This window comes from Meleagris gallopavo, chromosome 8, assembly GCF_905368555.1.
Source record: "Meleagris gallopavo chromosome 8, MGAL_WU_HG_1.1, whole genome shotgun sequence".
Classification (NCBI taxonomy): Eukaryota; Metazoa; Chordata; class Aves; order Galliformes; family Phasianidae; genus Meleagris; species Meleagris gallopavo.
Window position 1 is genome coordinate 7,167,099 of NC_139411.1, and position 17,937 is coordinate 7,185,035.

At 41.0% G+C, this 17,937-nt stretch overlaps 1 protein-coding gene across 1 annotated transcript in view; it reads left to right on the forward strand.

Annotated features, from left to right (window-relative positions):
* The first annotated feature begins 6,819 nt into the window (after positions 1–6,819).
* PHYHIPL (phytanoyl-CoA 2-hydroxylase interacting protein like) overlaps positions 6,820–17,937 on the forward strand; it is a 51,346-nt gene continuing 40,228 nt past the window's right edge. The window contains exon 1 of the mRNA XM_085229994.1: positions 6,820–6,844. The gene's annotated coding sequence lies outside the window, so the exon portion shown is untranslated. The remainder of the gene's footprint in view (positions 6,845–17,937) is intronic.

Below are 17,937 nucleotides of genomic sequence, written 5' to 3' on the forward strand. Positions count from 1 at the left end.
TCTATCAAATGGTGTGCATTTGAAAGAAGGGATTTTAAAGTATATTTTCTATAGCTCAAATGTTTTTCTGATGGTGGAAAAAAACCCCAAACACATAAGGAATCCCATCCCTCTGAGCTAAAGAAATGTCAGTGCACTTTGCAGTTTAAGATTTTGATTTAAGGCAAGCATGCAGAGTACACAGTAACCATGCCTACACTGCCATTGTATTCTCGGGTGAAGGGAAAGTCTTCCCAACATCCATCTTCACTTTCCTATGGCGCATGGATTTAAAAATAGGATATCTGCATGCTCTGCAAACTTGCATGTTCCAATTTACTGATCTGTGCTGCTCTGCTGGCTTGTGGATGCTAGCTAGATGTGTCTTCTGCAGTCTTCCCTGTGGAAGGGAGTCAGGTTGGGTAATGCAGCCTGCTCCAGCTCAGGCATTGATCAGATGCCAGGACCTCACAGAGCCCAAGTTCCTTGCTGGCTTCCTTTGCAGCTTGTTCAGTCGCACGTCGCTTTTTTTTCTGACTTGGGCTTGAACATGGCATATGTCTGGTTTGTCTGCTTTGGAAACGCTTCATCATCAGAACTTGTTTTGTGTCAGTTTTACTTTACCCTTGATTGCAGGTTTCCATTTGCTTATCTTTCCAGTTGTGCAAGGTGATGTTTTCAAGAGTGATGTTAAAAAGAGGACTCCCTGAGATTATTACCTTACACTGAAGATGATTAAAAGTATTGCTTTACTCTAGTATTGGATAAAGAAAATTATCACAATAAACTTAGCATCTCCCTACACCTGCATATTTTTCCTCAGCACCTTACCTCATCTCTCTCTTGCTGTAAATGTAGATAGATACACAAGTTATTATGGCACATAGCATCCTTGCCACTGAGGCTGCACCAAGGACCTTAGTCTCTCCCTTAGCCATGGTCTGTCAGCTAGATTATTTCTGTATTAATTGTTAGGCAATACCTACTTTTGCAAGAAAGTAGGCCAGTGCATCTTGTTCATGTTGATTACAGTCATAGCTCTAATTTCACAATATTATTTTATTAAAGGATATCACATCATCTTTTACACAAAAAAAACTTTTTACAAGCTAAACCTGCACATCCTTCACAGTGAGCAAGTGGCTGGCTTCCATGCCACATCCCAGCAAAACGGCTTTACTGAAGTACTGCAGGATTACTGGCAGACATTTGTGCAGATGGAAATGTATTGGGATATTCTGGGGGTTATTTGAAGCCAGAAATGGAGGAGCGCGCATGAAAGTGGAGCACCAGTAGTTAATGTTCCTGACTAATGTTTGTACAGAAAAACACTACTGAATTTACTCCATGAATAGAGTTTGAGAGTAATACTGTACTGTTTGTGTTTTCCATTTGCCACATCTTTATGTTTTTCTCATAATCCTCTAAGAACTCCAGGCAAATCAATTAACTGAAGTTGCACTTTGAAAATAGTGCATCTCCTTTCCCTTCATCAGAAGGGAATTTGATGTGCTGTACCTCCACAGGCACCGGAAAACACACCCTTTTTTAATGTAGCCCATTCATAGTGGTAATTGTTGAATTCTTTTTTATGCTGATTAAGAAGTACTGGCTGCCCACAAAAGATTAAGAATCCATACGGATCGCTTATCCAAGCTCAGATCTTGTATACAGTTAAAATCCCCCTGCAATTTTAGCTTGGCTTTGAAATTCAAATGGATTAAGAGAAAAGCTCCTTAAGCAGATTGCAACTAGTTAGATATTTTATTGTGTGTAAATTGTACATACATGCTTACAGACAGATATGCATAATGTGATAGTATCGTTTGCTTTATCAGATTCATAGGTGAATTTAGGAAGTCCCCAGTTCTAACCTAGCACAAAGTCACCCAATGTCCCTCTGCTGCAGATAAGGTCTGTATTTTGCCCTTGTTCTTGAAAAATCACAGATACTCAGTGCTAGTTTAAACTCACGTGCAGAGGCTATGTTTTATGTCTAACAGCCTGCAGAGCAGCACATCAGAGTTAAGAGGCAGAATACTGCTAATATTCAGTAAGAATTGGGCTAAGAATTGGGTAAGATCCTTCAGATGCTTTGGAAAAACTCCTATCCAAACATGGAAGAAGGAGAGACGCAAAACAGATTTCAAAACTTGCTTGGAACAACTTTTATAAACGTCTGATTGTGAAGCAGTTTTGAGGCCCTTCCTCTCCCAGTAATCCCCTCCCGTTCAGTGTTAAACACATCCTCAGCTCTGTGGAACAAGATTATATATCTTTAAAGCCATCATATTTTCATGTATAGAAAGCCACTTTTTTAGGCCAGGATTGAACTTAACCTCTTCTGGGCTTCAAGGCAGGGGTATTTTACAATGAAATGTCTGTATTCTAACGTGGAGAGCAAGCTGGCAGTGCCAGCTGCCTGAACCTGCTCAACAGAATGAAAACAGAACAAGTCCCAAGAGAGCAAGGTTACTGGACAGAGGGTAGAAAGACTAATTAAAGGTGTTTAATGAGTGTATTTATTCAATAGCTCTGTGGTTTATCACAGGGTTATCACTTCCAGACATTTCTGGCTGTATGTAAAATATGCGTTCCAGCCCTGTCCTTTTTCCACTTGGATATAATGTTTCATGGGAACAAAATATGTAGAAGTCAGAGATCAAAACTGAATGCTGTTTCCCCAATAATAATGATACACTGAACGCTGTCATGGAAACCTTCCTTACAGAGAGCCCTTAGCATAATGGGCAGTCATCCCACACTATGCAGCTCAGGCACTCATCTGTCACCACACCAGTCTATAACCCGTAGCCACAATGAAGCCACACTGTTTACTCACATGATACTGCTCACCTTCTTTTCATATCTGCATACCTGGCTATGCAGTGTAATGCTAAGTGATATCAGATGGACTTTGTTTCCTTAAGAAAATGGGAATTTCACTTTTCCTCTGAAATCCATATTAACATCAAAGGCTGCTGTGGTTTCATGATCACTTCTTTGCTTGCTTTTGCTTTTGGGTGCAATTCCTGCTTAATCTGTCCCATCAAAATCAACATCCTATCGTTACTCACCAACGCCTTAGTGGTCTTTCACAAAATCCTTGTGACTACTAGATATATCCTGAATTCATTTATCCTGCTTTAGTACAAAAATACATGGTACCAGATTTTCAGACAATATATCTACGCCTATGAGTGCTGGTGGTTCAGTGCCTATAGGCAATCTGTGAATATTTAAAAGGGTTCCACTAATTAAAACGTGTCTCAAAAAAAAAAAAAAAGAGAAATCTAATTTTGCATGATGGGAAGGCATAAGCCTTAATATAAGGAAATTACAAATGAAAAATTGAAAGATGCATGCTTCTCTGTCCCAGTATAGACTGTAGAGTTAACCTCTGTGCTCCTTATTGGGCTCCAAAGAATAAGGAGATGAGAGCAGAAGTTAAAAATGGGCATGGATTGTTAATGGGCTGGTAGCTCTTTGCTCTGTGGTGTCTTACACAAGATTGTCATGGCAGCACTAGAGGGACAGGGAAGGAGATGTGTCTTGCAGAATAGCACAGCAAAGTCTGCTGTTCGCATTGGTTTTAGCCTGATGTAACATCTGTGGCTCTGCCTTCTCCCCTGTCTACCAGCCCTGTTTTTCTGGTGAGTGAATAATAGAAAGTTTCATGCCAAATTTGTTAGGGGGTAAGCTTCACTTATGTTTTTGGACGAGTTAGACTAAGTAGGCCTTGAGAAAAGGAAAGCTCTTGCTTTTCTTTCAGGTTGAAGAGGTGCATCTGTGGTGGTGTTACCTCATGCTGTGCTTCTTACTTCAGAAAACATTGTTAATGGCTTGGTGTGATTGATCTCTCTATGCTGACTGACCTCCGGCCCCAGTTCTCACTTTCTCTTTTAGTTACGCTGCGATAGTTGCAACAAAATGAGATATACTAAAAAAAAAAAAAAAAAAGAAAAGGTTTAAGTTGTATGGGTCTTCCCTGCCAGACTTTAGGAGGCCCTCCTTATTGTATCAGAGAGAATATTCATTCTACCTGGCTTCGAGGCTGTACAGCTGCATCAGGAAGGAACGTCTTTCCCCCAAAATAAAGATACAAAATAATAGCAGCTGACTTTCTATTTAATATTTAAATTGCTCTGAAGCCCCAGTAAGTTTTGTAAGAGGTCTTCTGCCTTCTGCTTTCATTCCCTCCCATTTAATAGGAAACTCTTTGTTCCTACTTCTGAAAGTGAAGGAAATTACAATTCATTAAGCCCGCAATTGTTTAGAACTCAGAAGTATAGATTGATTAGCAAATACTCTACAATAGCTCTTATAATGAAGAGCTCTAAATAAATGGGTTCTAAACTATTCTTACAGTTCCTAGTGCTTTTTCTACAGTCTAAACATGCTGTGTACACTATTCTTTGACTCTGCTGTGTTCCTGGAGGGGAATGAATTGGAATATTCTGAATGCCTTATGTAACGTGTTTAGAGAACTTTTTTGTTTGTATCTTTGTTTGAATTTCTTGGACGGAATTAATTAATGGCAAAGTATAAAGGCCAACTTTGAAATCCTAGCTGACTTATACACTAGAGCTCAATTTGTATTCTACATCAAGGAAATGCTTGGATTTGAAAGAAGGATGCCATTATCAAAAAGATTTCTGTAGATGGTTCTGTTCTTCAGAGCGCCATCTCTTCACCACAGAAGTGTGGTTGTAACACTTGGGTAATTCAAAAGGAAGTTGATTTTTTGATCAGAATATGTATTTAATTCCTTGTTAAAAAATAAATGCAGATCAGGAAAGAGTAGCTGATTTGAGAAAGGATAAATGTTACAAAAAATGAGCTTCCTTCAAGCAATTTTAATTTCAGAGGGAACACAAATCTGTTTGTGTTCTATAAGTCTGTAGCCAACACTTTTATGGTCTTGTGGAAATCTGACAGGATAACAGCTTTTCATAACCATATTTGCATTTTGATTTTATTACTAGATTCCTTTGTACAAGATTGCAGCAATGTGTAAGAAGTAGTTTCTCAGTGGGTATAAATTTGTCAAGATGCATTGAGGACAGTGGAATTGAGATAACTTACATCAGCTTCTAAATGATTCCTGCAACAATCCAAGAGGTTGGACGGGGACATCCTACCTTTTGACCCTGTAGATAAGGGGCTGTTTAGTGAAATGCCACATTGTGTTTTAGAGGCAAGCAAAGCAGAGTCTGGCAGTGTGTACATAGGATATGTGCTTTACCCTGCTGTCTGCTCCACAGTGGAGTGGGCTGAGGAGAGGAGCTGGAGCTGCTGCTTGCTCACCTACACTGCCCTATGTTTCAGGTTCTGCATTCAGGGCAGGCTCCCACTGCAGGCAAAGCAACTCCTGCAAGCAATAAATAAAGAGAAGAAAAAATGCAATTTTGTTTTATGGCACATACACCAGCTCCTGCTGAAGCTGCTGGAATTCCCCCGGAGTTTACTGTAAGAGCACCATTAACTCTTGGTCTGTACATGGTGGGGCTCTAGAGAAGTCTGACACTCATATTTGCAGCAGACAAGAACAGGGCCTGTGTGACAGCTGTGGCAGGGAGAGCTGCTCAGCCATGAAGGCCAGGAGATTGAAAGTGAAGCTCTGATAATACAGAGTTTTTTCTAGGGTACAGATCTCAAAGCTTGCAAAGTACCAACTGTGCTGGCTTCCTTCTGGTCTAGCTCTGGGTTCTTGGGCTTGAAATTTATACAAAGGGAGAGTAATGCACTGGTAGTTCATATATAATGCATAGTGGTAGGGTATTAAGATTTTGGTGCCAACAAAAAGTCTTGTCTCTGTTCTTTCTGGGATTACTCTGGCTCGCAGAGAGAGCTTAGACAGGAAGGAGTAGGGTGTTGATAATTTTTATTGCTTTTGAATACTTGTATGGTATAGAGAGGATTGGTTGAGATGCTCTGTTCTGGTTTTAGAACTGCGTTTCTCCTGACAGTGGTAACTCTTTTTTACTTAAGCATTGTTTTTTTATGTCTCATTTATTTATATCTGAGGTACAATGGCATGGTCCTGTGAAATGCTAAACGTTGTCTAGTCAGTGGAGCATCAAAGGCAATTTTGAAGCATCAAACTCTGAGTGAGAATATTTTTGGAAATCCCATCATGATCTCTTTTCTTCTCTGATGCCAGAAAACTTCCATGTTGTCGCAAGAGATGTGGGTTGGGATACAGGCAGTAGTTGCTGGTGTACAGAAGGGTGCCCAGTTTCCTTAGCCCATTTGACACTGGACAATTGTGGATTTCCTCCAGCACTGTTGACTGTGCTGGGACAAGCCTGTGTTTATGCTCAGGCAGTACAAAGTGAGCAGTGGCACTGAGGCTGCTGCTGGGCTCCTGCCAAGGGGCCCTACAAAGGCAGCCAGATCATCTCTGTAATGTGAATATGATGGGAGCTGTGGGAGGACAAGCCTGGTTACAGCCTCCTCCCCCTCTGCCCTCCCTAGTCCTGGTGCAGAGTGAGCGTGTGTACCTAGCAGGAGGTTTCCAGGAGTACTGACTGTGAAGGGACCAGGGGAGGCAGGCTGTCTTCTGAGCTGAGAGCTCACATCTGCATGGCTTTGGGATGGCACCAGCAGCATCCCAGGTCCTGAATGCCCCTTCATTTCTGGTGCCTTTGGAGTCTGGCTGTTGGCCACAGTGGGCAGGGCCGTTCCTCACAGGGGCCCCAACACCACTTTAACAAATCTCTCTTCTCTGCACCCAACGAGGGGACTGGCGGGAGCTGGGGAGTAGCAGCAGAAGGCAGCACGGATCCCTCTAACGAGTGGGCATCTCCTGCAGTTGTGAAGGAGGCTCTTTGAGAAGGGATCCAGCCATCTCCCTGTGCATGAGGTATGGTGGTGCCGGGGCAGAGTGAGACTGGGAATAGGGAAGGAAGGGAACTGCAGCGGAGCTCAACAACCAAGAGAGAAAGGTGCAGGTAAGAGCCAAGAAGCCAAGACTTGAGGGGCTTGGAGGAATGTGACCACTGCCTGCAAGGAAAGTGAGATCCAGGAAGCTCAGAAATGCAGAAAGTAGGGAGAACAATGATGCAGGGAGGAGCAGGAGCAGGATTATTGTAGAATTAAGGGATTGGTGCAATCCTGAATGAAATGCCTGAGGGATTTGGGTGCGAATGCTCATGGTGTACAGATATAGCTGATGTGCATTTTTCTTTAAATTTTTGGACTGCTGAAACTAAGTAGGCTTGTCTGGATCCCATATCTCCCGAGTTTAAAAACATAAAATTGTAGTCTTTCATGTTGCTGATCTTCTAAGCCATGGTGCTGCGGAAATCTTAACAACAACTTTCAAAACTGGTTTCTATTCTTGAAGTCGTTAAGTAAAGGATTTGATACATCTCAGGCCATCAAGCTTCTCATCTGTTCAAAAAGTTATGGCTCTTTCTGTGGAAAAAATACATTTCATTTTATTTTATTTGGAGGTGAAGAGAGAGTGCATGACTGTGATTTGGGAAGAAAATGTAACAGATAGTGTTCTCTTCTGGAGGGATAGTTAGACCTCTTTCGCATGTGATAAAGCTCGGATACGATTTGTTCTCTTGGACTTGAATGCCTTTGAATTCCAGATGCTCTAAGATAAAGGTTTTCTTAATTGTTGGTTGTTTTTTTTTTCTGACTGGGATTGTATTTATTTACACTGTGCAACATGATCTATTTTACAGCGTAGGATATCAGACTATTTAAGTTGATGCCTATTTTGGGAAATAGGTGATTTTAATCTGCAGATGAAGTGTTTTGTTTTTAAGTCTTATGGTTGTAGAACCCAATGGCATGGTGGGACTCTGGAAAATGAAGAATGACAAGCACTTGGCTTTGTCCATTTCTCAATGCTTTCTAACCTACATAAAATTTTTGCATATAATCTTCCATTTTCATGGATCTCATATTGATCAGCATGCTCAGATTTACTGATTTTTATTTTTTTAATTGAAATTCTTACTGGAAAGCTAGTGATGTGGAACATTAAATTCAGACTATCCTTATTATAGAATCATAGAATCAATAAAGTTGGAGAAGACCTCTAAGACCATCTAATCCAACCATCCACCTACCACCAATGTTCCCCACTAAACTGTGTTCTTAGTGCCACATCTGTGCATTTCTTGAACTGATATTTCTTAGAAGATCTGTTTGGTATTTAGAAGGCATGCTGGAGGCAGCTGGCCAATACAGAGAAGGTTTAAGCCTTCTCCTACCTTTATCAAAGGCACAAAACATACAGAACTGAAAATGGGACAGGATCCCTATCCCTAAATCCTAGGAGTTGCTACCAAACAGACTTCACTCACCAGGTAGTTGGTGCTCAAAAAGAGAAATGCCTTCTGGCAGCAGGTAGCAGTGTGCTGCATCCCTTGAGGCATTCAAGGCTAGGCTGGATGTGGCTCTGGACAGCCTGGTCTGGTACTTGACAACCCTTCACATAGCAGGGGGGTTGAAAGCAGATGATCATTGTGATCCTTTTCAAACTAGGCCATTCTATGATTCTATGATCCCAGCAGTGGGCTGACCCCGCAGTGGCAGGAAAAGTGACATCTGCCCCCACTGTGGTCTGCCATGGCTGCCTGCTGCTAAAAGCAGTCTGCTGATACCTCACTTTCTGGAGCAATGTTGTAGCATCTTTGTTTTCATTCAGAAGGTGCAATTTTGTGTTTTGTCGGTGGTGGTACGGAATGTTGCACTTTGGTATTTCTCTACTGATTTCAAGCTTTTAGGCTTAAAGGGTAGAGTAGAAAAAGATTCTTCCTTCTTTAAGCTTATAGCAATCAACTACCAATGTAAATAGCCTACATTAATGAGGCTTACCAAGAGTATCATATTAGAGAAGTACAAGCCATTAACTTTTCAGTAACACAGCATAAATGGCCCTTCTTGTTATTTGGGTGGGAAGCTATAAAACTTAATTTCCTACACATAAAAATACATTTTTACATGATAGTAACATAAGCACTGTGATGTTTTCTTAGTTTGAAATAGTACTGTCATTTAGTGCTGCCTTTTCTCCCCTCACCACCTTAGTTTCCCAAATTCTTTTGTAAAAAACTAATATGTTTTTGTACGCTTAAATATAAATATACAAACATGGGTGATGTTCTGTAGATAGATTGGTATTATGTATCCTCATTTTGGATACTGCTTTGGAGACTGGAACAGCACCATTAACAAAGAACAGAAAAAATTTATCTCTATCACTTATGTATAGTTTTGCTGTGGATTTGATAGGACATTTTGTTGCATTTGTTTTAGAATTTCTTAGTGTTGAAAAATATACTTATTTTGTGGTAATATACTACATTTTTGTGAAAAAGAAGCCATTTCCTTAGTCTTAGAACAGTAATTTTAATGTTGTTCTTATTCCAATAACAACAAAAACATGCTGAAAATCAGAGTTCTTCTCTTTCATGGTTGGACAAACACATAGCACGCAGAGACTAAATCTCACTGTACCAAACAGTGATGTGCTCTTGACAGCAGCAGACTCTTTTCCTTGAGTCTGCTGGGGGAAGGTGCAACGGTGAGGATTACACTGCTCTTCTCTGCATAAAGCAGTTTGTGAATTACTTCACTATTATTTCACTGTTTCACCATGTGCGAGATTTCAAGAAAACAGTTTGGTGTATACAGTATTCTAGCACTGTTGATGTCCTGCTGATATTTGCTGGAATTACACATAAAATCCTGCTGCAAATGCAGAGAATATTCAGCTTTTTCCTCCAAAAAGCTAGTCAGGTCTTCACATATGACGAGAGATTTGTTGACTGCAATGATAACAGCTACCATATTGCTCTACTCCCACATCAACACAAATGCTGGCAAATGCTACTGTGCCAGCTGCCCACTTACACACTCTAGTGGCACCTTTGGTATTCCTCAAATCCACAAATTGCTATTCTGCTCCAATTAATGCTCAAACACAATTTTTTTTTTTTCAGTCTCCTGCATTTAGCAGATTTTTGTGAGAAAATAAAAGATGAAGGTAGATACACAGCAATCTGTCAAGCCAGAACACACCTGGTATCATTTTTTAATGCCAGAAAATACCCTAGTGTTATCTGTGGGAATATTATGAAAGAGCCAGAGATTAGTGCAGTGAGTGAGGACGTGAAACCTCAGCTAGAGTGAGTGCTGATGTTCATTTCATGGTAAGCAGCAATACTTAGAGCTGTGGTGGAGCTTCCTGCAATCACAGAGGTCCTGCCTCTCATCCGACCCAGGGACAGACCTTCTGCAGTATCTACTCACAGACACACTGGTTGGCTTGTATAGGAGCAGACAACTAGAGAAGGCTTCCCATGGTTTGGTGCTTCTCTGTAACAAGATAAGATGACTTCCATAACCACCATTTTTATCTAAACTGCCCACATAGGCTTTGCCCTCCTACTCCCAGAACATGCTCCTCCAGCCTATGATATATTCACCATCAAGCCAAACATGCATACAGATGGAGGTTGCAATAATTTGTGTTAATTTTCTGTCTCTAGAAGTATTTCTTTCAAATCTAAGTCTCTGACAAGGGAATGTACAAAATATGCTGCAGGATCATACTTAAGACTTGAATTTGTGTCCATTTTTATTTCTACATGTGTTTGCCTGATTTTAGTGGGGCTACATTTTGAACATTACATGTTAAAAAAAAAATCAGCTGAATTTGGTATGTGCCATTTCTGTGGTTGTATAATCACTTTTCTCTGTCCGTGAAGCTTCATTCTGATTATTAGAAGGCATTTTATACTCAGTGACAAGCAAGAAGTGTATAAAGATCACACTGTGGTTGTTGTTGACCAGTGAAACACAAGAAAAAATCCTGCAACTCTGCTGTGCATTCTTTAAGAACTTGATGGCAGCTTCCATATTCAGAACCAGAACACTGACAGAATACCAAAATAAGTTAATGACATGCCAAAATGCAAATAGTACTTTTCTTGTCTGAAGTTTGTGTGCTAAATCAAGAGGGATTCTTCTGGAACGTCCTTGGTTGAGTGCTCTCAAAGCTTCTGGTCTTACAATCCATCACTGTTTGGTATTTTATTGTCCTCCACAGAGTGCTTACTTTTGAGATGAAATATGAGAGGGTCATAGTTAATCCTTTTAGCAGTTCTAGTTCTTCCTTGCAGCACTGTGAAACTATTTACTCTTAAGTAAAAACCTCTAGAGTGTGTACACTGCAATGGTATTTGCTAGTATTCCCTTCTGACCTAGCCCATGTTTTGGTGTGATGTTGTTTTATGGGATGTTTGAATAGTTTAGAAGGAAAGTGTAAAAACAGGCATCCACAGGTATGCCTCTAAAAGCAGGGCTCTTCTTCTGCCTAGATAAAGTTTCTGATATCCCCTGCTGAGGGGTTGCTGCACATAAAGTGCTCCTCTGGATCGCTACCAAATTGCTTGTTTACAGTTTCAGGGCATATTACCTTTAAGCCACTTAGATTGTGTCATAACAGATAAAAAAGTAATTATTTTAATTAACATTGAAATACAGTGTTATCAAGTTACAGGTGTCATTTCAGAACATCTTCCCGTGAAAATCCTTCTGTGCCATTCTGTTGAGGATCATTGGGCCGAATCCTTCTTTTGCAACCTGTGCATTGATGTCAGCAAACCTCCTTCTTGACAATCTTGGTCTCATTGGACTTTTTGTAAGAGATGTGTTATCCTTCCACTTTTCCTTACCATCTATTCCGTACTTGCAAGATACATAGGTGCTATTTAATAGAAATATTTCCCTATTCATGCTTTGTTATCAGGTGAATAAGTCAAGAAGACAACTTGGCAAAAGAGAATTGAGAGGAGGAGAATGAAAACCATGACTTCAGTGTAAAAGGAATAGCAATAAGTTTGTAGAAGCAGAGAAAATTTGTCACTTCAGAATTCTAATATGTAGTTAATACTGACTTTTAAAATAGTATCTTCTGGGGCATGTACAGAGGAGCACTAAGAAAGCTCAGTTTTCTAGTGACTGCCAAATGACACTGCTCTGCAGCCACTGCCTCCAATACAAATAGCTCGGCTACACTTATGTATTCTTATTGGAGGTAATCAATGACATCTCGAACAGAGCAGCCATAAATAAGGTCTCCTGTTCATGTACATTCTGTTATTTTTGCAACTAAGCTATATTGTATCCAAAAGAAATACTTGAATAACTGAATGTCTTCCTCCTAGAAGTGAGTGGGATGAAAAAAGTGTGAATTGTCAGTGTAGGTCAACAAATAATTAAAATTCAGAATTCGGTGTCTGGATGCATTTCATCTTCTGAACCAAAGCACTGCCACCCTGTACAACCTTTCAAAGACATTGGAGCCTCAGGCTTAAGTACCTAAATGTCACAGCAAATGAAGAGATCCAGACAGCCAACTTACTGCTCGTGATGGAAAAGAACACTGCAAGTGGAACAACAGTCAGTGCTGTAGGAATGTTATAAAAACTACAGAGATGGTTTAGGAAAATCATTAATAGAAAAGGCATCTTGGAGCAGGAAGGAGTTCCTCGTGCTTCTATTTCTTAGTGTGACAATTGATAGCAAAGCGCTCTAATACTTTTCTTTTTGTTAGTATGTCTGTCCCACAAAAAAGAAAGCTTAGTTTAGAAATTTCAGTTGAGTATGTACCTGCACACTGTTGGTTACCAGCTCAGCAGAACTCTCTCAAGGAGTTTATCTCAAGTTGGATAACACAGGTGTATCTATAGCAGCAGTAAGGAACACAGATCCAGGTGCTGGGCGCAGGGCAGCAGAGCAGGAGGCTGGCAGCACTGGTGGCTTTTAGCAGCAGTGCTGAGTTACTGAAGTAGGGAGTTTGGAGGGGTTGATATCATCAGCTGCTGTGGTAACACCTCAGTCACATGTGGTAATTCAGTACTGAACATGTGAAAGTCTCTTTCTCATTGACTAAATCTATCTACGTGATCAATACATCATTACTGTTTTTCCTCTATTAAATAAGAACATATACTCTATCTTCTCCAACTTTTGGCATTCATTTTTTTTCTTCCTTTCCCTTTTTTTGGCAATTTTTTCTACCTTATACTTCAGAGCTATTCCAGAAGCAAAGATAGGTGCAAACTGTGTTTGGATTTGTTCCATCTGTGACATTTAATTGTAACCAAAGCAAATACTGAGAGCTTTAACTTGTTTTTCCTTGACTTTGGCCTTGATCTTCTTGCCAAAGCAATGCACACCAATTGATGTTGGTGTTAATGCAAACAGAAAAAAAAGATGACACGATTTAGATAAAGGCAGAGTTTTTCATTTGAGCAGCTGATAAAACAGAGCATGAAAAGTATTTTAACGTTAACAAAAATGCCAGAATTACAATTTTTTTGAAAAGAAAAGGAATCTTATGGACTTTTTTGCTTATAACTGATGCAGGGGTGAAATTTCATTTGTTGCTTTTGTCTCTAAGGATCTAGTCTTTGCTGTTGTATTATTCCAAATCATTCACAGAATAATTTGCATAATGATTTTGGTTTCTGTGAGTCTCATCACCAGCCGAATTTGTTTATTAGAATGTATGCGAAGGACATAGCTCAACTGGATTCATTGAAAAGTTTGAGCAAACACTGGCGAATATTCTCCCAGAATATTCTAACCTCTCCTAAGAACTGATTCAAATCTCAAATTAAAACCAGCGAAAAACAAAATTCTAGGGACAATAATACTGAGATTTGTAAATCTGCCAGCCTTCTATGCCCTGTGCACAGAAGTAGAGACAAGACAGGCTGCCTCCTGATTTTGACCTTTTTTTTTCCTTAGATGTTTTGCTGAGTTCTCACGTCGTTCCACACAGCCTCCACCCATGGGCATTTTTAATCTCTCTGGCGTGTTCAGGTCTTGCATGTTGGTGTTTTGCCAGTTTATCTGAACACTGTGTTCTCAAAGCTTGCAGTATGATAAATGATATTACAAAGAAAGATAAACAAAGCTGACAGTAATAAGTATGAATTTAAAGGGGAAAAAGGGGAAGATCAGATGTTGGGGGAAATTTTTCGGTGTGTGATGAGGAGCTGGAACAAGGTCCCTGGGAGGCTGTGGATGCCTCAACCCTGGAGGCATCAAGGCCAGGTTGGATGGGGACCTGAGCAACCTGATCTAGTGCCTGCTACTCTTGCTTCTTTCTCCTCCCTTTATCTTTTGCTTCATGTTCTCCTCCCTGTGCCATTGGGATTTTAAACAAGTCCTTCCTTCTGTTTCCCTGCAATAAGCATGAGGAAGGAACAGCAACAAAGGAATGCAGCACTCTTCCACAGCAACAGGCAGCCAGTAACATGCATACAGCAGAAGCCTCTGACACAGCACACAGGGAGTCTGAGAACAGAGAGAGTAACATGGCATTGGTTCCTAAATCAGCCTGCAAAAAGTGTCAGACTGTCTGTGTCAGCCCACGATAGCTGGTTAGGAGAAGCAACTCCCTTTTTTCCAACCCAGGAACAATCCATTTGCAATTTCTAGACATTATGTTTTGGAGCTTTTTGTTTGGTCTTGTTTTGGTTTTACTTAGGATTAGAATTTACTTGCTTAGATACCTGCCTTTTCATGCACCGAACATGTACATAACTAAACATCAGCCAGTGGATAGTCTCACAGGATTCTGTGGTGAGACAACTCTTATTTAATTTTCTTGTATCTATTTAAAAGTCATTGAATTTTATTTCAGTTGGCTCTTCACTAGCTTTCAATACTCAGAAAAGGGTGTTAAGAAGGCAATACCTATGCTAAGGTCCAGATCCCCTGTGGGCATTCTGCTCCTTGCATGTTTGCTTTCTCAGTCCTTATATAATGAGATTACATAAGCTAAGGCTGTAATGTTCAAAACCATTTACCATATTAAAGAGCAACTACCATCAATGGATTTTTATCAGTTGCCTGAAGCAGAAAGGATGCACATGGCTGTGCATTTGGAGACTGCTTGTTTACAATACTCATCAATGCTTGTTGCCAACCCTGGGCAGATGTCATCAAAAGTCATTACGCAGATCTGAAAATAGAATCAGACTTGACCTGGCCAGGCCCTTAAATGATCAATAATCTGTCTCTGAATGATGCAAATGTTGGCCCATTCCTTCTGCGAGCCTCCTGTGGCTCATGGCCCCCGCAGACTCGGATTTAGGGCAGCGTGATGAGAGGTGGGCATCACAGGGTGTGTTTCAAGTGGAGTCTCCTCGCCTCTAAGAGTCAGAGTATCTCACTGTGCTGCTATCTATCCTTATAGAGGGGCATGTGACCTGCACATGCCTGCAGAACAGAGCCCTGTTGCACTACTCGTCACCTCCAAAATGGAAGTTACTTGTGCCACCTGTTGAAACTCAATTTTGAAGGAGGAAAAGCAGCCTTGGGAGCACCACTGTGGTGTTTCCTTGTCTGCTTCAGCCACTGGGCTGCGGCCCGGGAAGGAAAGAAGCAGCGTCAGGGTGCACCAAGACTCATGTGCTGTTTGTTATCTTGCCTGCTTTCCTGAAGTGTGAGAGCCCAACGTGGACAGCTAGCTTTGCATGGCTTTGACACCGCTGCTGTAATTGTTCTGTGGTGTGAAGGGGACAGCCTGCTATGGTGTAATGTTCATACATTTACTCAAATCTGACTTCTTCTGATTAGCTCCCATAAAAGGAGAAAGAGTGCAGAGAGTAATACTCTCTCACCTTCATTCCCTCTGCCCTCACACAAGGCTTGGGAAGAACATTGCCTTCTCCTTTCTTTTGTGAAGTGCTGGCAAGCACAGACTGTTACAGTCCACTTTGGCATCAGAACCAGTCAGCTGCTTCCATGCTCCTGTTCGCTTGCTGGCATGTGACAGAGGGCATGAGAGAAAGAGAAGCAATGCTATACTCCTGAACTATAGCACTAAAGTATAAGACACAGCAAGTGCAGCCTGCTTGCAGACAAACACCAAGCCAGCCCCTGATGTTTGTCTGCTCTTTAGTTAGAGGGGAGGACACTGCAAGGGATTTGTGCAAAGTCTCTTGTTGTCAGGAAGAGACCACAGTCCCCCCACAATGGGTGAGCACTGGTGATCTTTTTAATATTTGCTTCTCCTCCTTAACAGTCTCTAAAAGTGTGCATGTGGAGGGGCCTGCAACCTGTCCAGCTTCCCAAAGTGCTCTGCAAGAAGGACATCACAGCAATATTTTGTCCACAAGAACGTTAATGTGAATCAAAAGTTGTTACGAGCGACGCAGCAAACTGCACAATTATATTTGTGCAGGGAGCGATCTTTTTATTCAAAGGCAGTTGCAGAAACTGAAAAGATGTTTGTGACTACAGTTTCTTTTCTTTTTTTTTTCTTCACTTTTGAAAGCATTCTCCCTCTCCCCTTTTTTGTTGTTCTCCCTCAAGTTGTGACATGAGATCAGGGGAGCTTAAGAGCTTAAATGACTTCTCAGTGTACCATCATTTCAAGATGAATAAGTGTTCATGAAGACAGCCTAAGGGAAGGGAACTGATGTACTATTTAAACGCCCTGGCTCATAATTCATAGGAAACTCAGCAGGAGTGTGCCCAGTGCTGAAAACTTTGCCTTGGGGTTCACATGGATCAATCAGTGATAAGATTTCATGGCTGGCTGGGTGTGAGGAAGGGGAGAAAACAATTTAAAAGCAGTGAAAGATGTTCCCAACCATTGTAGCCAAACTTTTTCTCCCATAGCCTGTGGAACCACCACTAGACAGGCTGGAGAAATGGCCTTGCTCTCAGTTGTCTCCCTTGCTACCACAAGATTGCAACCCCAGTGCAGAAGAACTGGCTGATGGAAAGGCAGCTGGCAGCACTGCTCAGCTGTTTTGAGATAAGCAATTTTCTGTTCAGGTCAGTGAGTGCTTGCCAGAATAGAAAGTTCAGACCATCATCACTAGAGAGGGTAGAGAAGTCCAAACTGAGAAAATAGGACCATACATTCTCTCTAAAATTGGTTGCATGATCAATTTCCATCTGAATACGTTTGTCTTAGAACTTGTTGTTCTCTGTAAGATACAGAAAGATGAATTCACAGTTTGCAGAAAAGTTGTGTAATATTTCAATTTAGACTGTGCTGTCAGGCAGTCAATTTAATGACTGCTGAAAAACCTAACACCACTGGAATCTAATCCGACTGCTTGCTCCATTTTTTTTTAATGTTGAAATTCCTGGCACCCCTCATCTTGGTGTTCTGCAACCAGCAACTATGCATTGGGAGTGAGCACCTTTGTCCAAAATGTTGTTGGTGGTAATGACTGTTCTCAGAAATTCTAGATGGCAAGGTTTCAAATGCTGAAGTACTGCACACTGAAATAAAACCAGGCTCCAGACAGCTTGTTTTCCCTCACGTTAACCATCATATTCACCACTTTTTTTTTTTTTTGATTAATTAATTTTTTTTTTTTTGAGATCATTCTTTGCATGTTTTAGTGAAGAAAGCAGTTCTGAGCAGTCTGGTGAGAAGTGTAGGGGTAGCAACCTCTGCTCTCACAGCTGGGCTTCCCATTATGGGTCTCCTGTCTCAGTAATCACTCCTTATTCCTTCTAAGCATGAGGAGAAACATGAAAATGTCTTGGAGCATCCTACTGTTTTTTCTCCCTGGATTATTTGCTGTCCCATTTTTGTCAGACATCCCTACTGTTGTGCTGGAAGCAGTAGGGTTGCTTGCAATTCAGGTAGAGGCCAGTCATGCATTTTTTGGTGGTTGCAATAGACCTGTTATTAACTCCTGAGGGCATGAGACTTAGTGATCAGGCTATAGATAGCCTATGGATCTGATATCTACTAATCTCATTAACCTTGGATTTAGCTTGATGTGTGCTTCAGTTGCTCTCCCAGCTTCATAGTGGCATATTATTCAGCCACTATTGCACTGTTAGGCGAATGTGAGTTGTTCTTGGTCAATGCTGAAGAATTTCAGCTTTCCACCTGTCTTTTGGGTCACTCTGTGCCATATATATCTATTCTGTATACTTCACTTG